The sequence below is a fragment of the Haliaeetus leucocephalus genome, unplaced genomic scaffold, assembly GCF_000737465.1.
Source record: "Haliaeetus leucocephalus isolate CR32 unplaced genomic scaffold, Haliaeetus_leucocephalus-4.0 Scaffold229, whole genome shotgun sequence".
In the NCBI taxonomy this organism is placed as follows: Eukaryota; Metazoa; Chordata; class Aves; order Accipitriformes; family Accipitridae; genus Haliaeetus; species Haliaeetus leucocephalus.
This window is the reverse complement of record NW_010972665.1, coordinates 10981162-10984391: the sequence shown is the minus strand read 5'-3', so window position 1 is coordinate 10984391 and position 3230 is coordinate 10981162.

The following is a 3230-nucleotide window of genomic DNA, read 5'->3' as shown; positions in this document are numbered from 1 at the left end:
GGTCTATAACAGACTCCCAGCAAAACATCTGCCTTGTTGGCCTTCCCTCTCATCCTTACCCATAAGCACTCCACCTTGTCATCACAATCGTGTAGCTCTGTACAGTCAAAACACTCCCTAACATAGAGAGCCACCCACCACCTCTTCTGCCTTGCCTATCCCTTCTGAAGAGCTTATAGCCATCCATTGCAGCACTGCAGTCACAGGAGTCATCCCACCATGTTTCTGTGATGGTGACTAAGTCATATCTATCCTGCTGCACGATGGCTTCCAGCTCCTCCTGTTTATTGCCCATGCTGTGTGCATTGGCATAGATGCATTTGAGCTGCCCTATCGAATCCACCCCTAACGTTGGCACGCTGCTCCCAGGCTCATCTCTGGTGCGCCTAGTTTTATCCTTTACCCCCTTCAAACCTAGTTTAAAGCCCTTTCTATGAGCCCTGCCATCTCACCAGTGAGGATTCTTTTACGTCTTTGAGATAGCCGGACACCATCTGTCGCCAGCAAGCCCGGTGCCGCGTAAACCTCCCCATGATCAAAAAAACCCCAAATTCCACCGATGGCACCAGCCTCTGAGCCCCGTATTAACCAGGTGTGTTTTCCTGTTCCTTTCAGTATATTTCCCTGCCACTGAAGGGACTGAGGAAAACACTACCTGTGCTCCCGATCCTTCCACTAATCGCCCCAGCGCCCTGAAGTCCCTTTTGATTGCCTTTGGATTTCTCTCTTTAATCACATCACTGCCAACCTGCACAACAGCAATGGGTAATAATCAGAGGTCCGAACCAGACCAGGGCGTTCCCTGGTAATGTCTTTTACCCGGGCCCCAGGGAGGCAGCAGACTTCCCTGTGGGATGAGTCAGGTCTGCATATTGGGTCCTCTTTCCCTGTCAGAAGGGAGTCGCCTACGACAATTACCCTCCTTTTTCTTTTCTTTTTTTTTTTTTTTTGTGTGTGAATATCACTGTCCACTCATCCAGCTGCTAAACTCTTCTCTGGGTGGTTGGTGTTATCCATTGCTGTGTCTCTGGTTTTTGGAGGCAGCACAATGCCAGGTCAGTGAGTGAGGTGGATAAAACAAAGCTTCTAGTCCATCTCCCAGTGTAATAGAAAGTCCATTTAAATCAATTTAGTATAAAATCAATAGAATGTGAAGTCCTCAAGTGGAAGACATATCAAATATTAAACTGGTAAGAAAAGATACTGCAGTTGATTGTGGCTAGATCTTAGCCTGTAGTCTGTCAGTAGAACTGTTAGCACTATCTTTTGAGTTAAGTTGTCAGAAGCTGGAGTTGTGTATGTAATGCTTCCCTTTTTTGAAGTTATTTTTCCAAAACTATGGATTCTGCTTAAAGACTGGATCTTAATCTTGGGGCTATGTAAGCATTGTGGAAGTCAGTTAAATGCCTAAATAGATAGTGAAGGCTCTCAAATCTGTCCTAAAATATCTCTAAGTTGTTTTCTTCTTTTAAATATGTAGCTTTCTTTTAGAGTTGTGTTTCATAATGTATCATTTTCAGATATTAGAAGTATGAGCTGGAGTTAAAAAAGGTGGTTATACCACCACTTCCGGGTCAGTACACATAGCTTACGTGCCTCCTTTGTGTTGGTTACAAGCATTCCTAGTCCTCTGATCTGGCTGAAAAGTATGACAGGGAACGATTTTGTTCCTTGATCTCGTTCAGTGTGCATTTGGGTACCTGCCTAAGAGATGCACCATGGAAGCACCACAATTGGTTTGTGAGCTGATGCTTAAAGTATTGGGGTTGAAGAAATACCTGTCAGTGCCTGCAGAAAGGCAGCGGGAAATTTAAGACTCTCCTAGCGAGTCTGCAGTATCATTCCACCCTCCCAGAGAGTCTGTAATATAATTTCTTTTACTTTTGGGAAGGAAATGGAAGTTAGTTGGAGGAGGTGGCAGTGGGAACAGTGAAGTCGTTTTGATGAACAAAGCAGGGAAAAATCGAATCTATGCTAATGCAGTTGATGTTTACATTAATGCTCAGAAGCTGAGAATGACTGAAAGAAAGAATGATTGTGTGGTTAAAGCAATGACGCCTGACTCAGGAAATCTGTGTTCATTTCCTGGCTTTGCTATCTCTTTAGCTTTGCGCAAGAGATTTAATCTCTCTGCTTACTTTTTTTTTCTTCCTGTACCACAGGGGAGTAATTATGCCTCAGATTGTTCTAAGAATAAATGCATTAACGTGGCTGGTACATTTAAGTTCAGGCAAAAAGATATACAAAACCTTCAGTTCTTTTTCCTAACCTTTTAAAAAAGGCCTTTCTGCTATCTATGGGGCAAATGTACTGGAGTCTTCAAGCCCTGTGTCTAGAAGGGTGAGGAGGCACTTGCAGTGCCTGCGCTGACATCTGCAAGCAGGTCTTACACCCTGGCAGCGCGCCCAACTTGTAGTCAAGAGGCTGCAGCAAATGATGCTTATCAATTACAGGGTGGTGTCTTTTTTTTCTACTTGAACATAGCTGGAAGCTACTGCATGGCTTGCTTCCTGTGGGAGGCCTGGTGAAGCAGGCAGGCAAAAATTTAGACGTATTGACACTCAAAACTTGTGAGAAAAACGAAACTTTGAAAATCTGAAGTTGAAGCACAGCAGTACAGATGCTGAAACACTAAGACAACACATACATGAAGGTCCCAAACCACAGGAGATGCGGAAACACAAGCCCCAAACAAGCACGCAGGCGGCTGGGAAAAGCAGCGGGGTATGAAGGATCGGCGAAACCATCCTGAACCACCTCACGTAACCAGAGGTGGGTAACTTCCTGAACCTCGCAGAAGGTTCTGGTACTCTGGCAGTGCCTTCCAGTTCCTGGCACAGGCGGAAAAGGCGAGGAAATTAAACTCGGAAGTCCTTCCGCAAGCACCAGCAGGGAGAAAGCCCGGTCTCCCGTGGATTTGCATCTCACTGGTGGCTGCAGGAGCCCTTCCAGGCTTTTCACCTAGCAGGGACATTTGTGAGGCCTCTTTCCCCTGCGAGTCCTCTCCACGTCCCAGAGCCAGGACACTCGCAGGCCTGTTTCCGTCAGCACTTTTAACCACCGGGTTTTTGTTTGGTTTGGCCAACGGACTCACTAATCGCTAGGGCAGACTGGAAGACGTGGCCGGCGGGCCTGCAGGCCTCGCGGCCTCGCCAGCCCGGCGTGACACAGCGCCAAGGCAGCCCCGCAGCCAGCCCGGCCGGCGGGCACGGGCGAGGCGCCATGTCGTT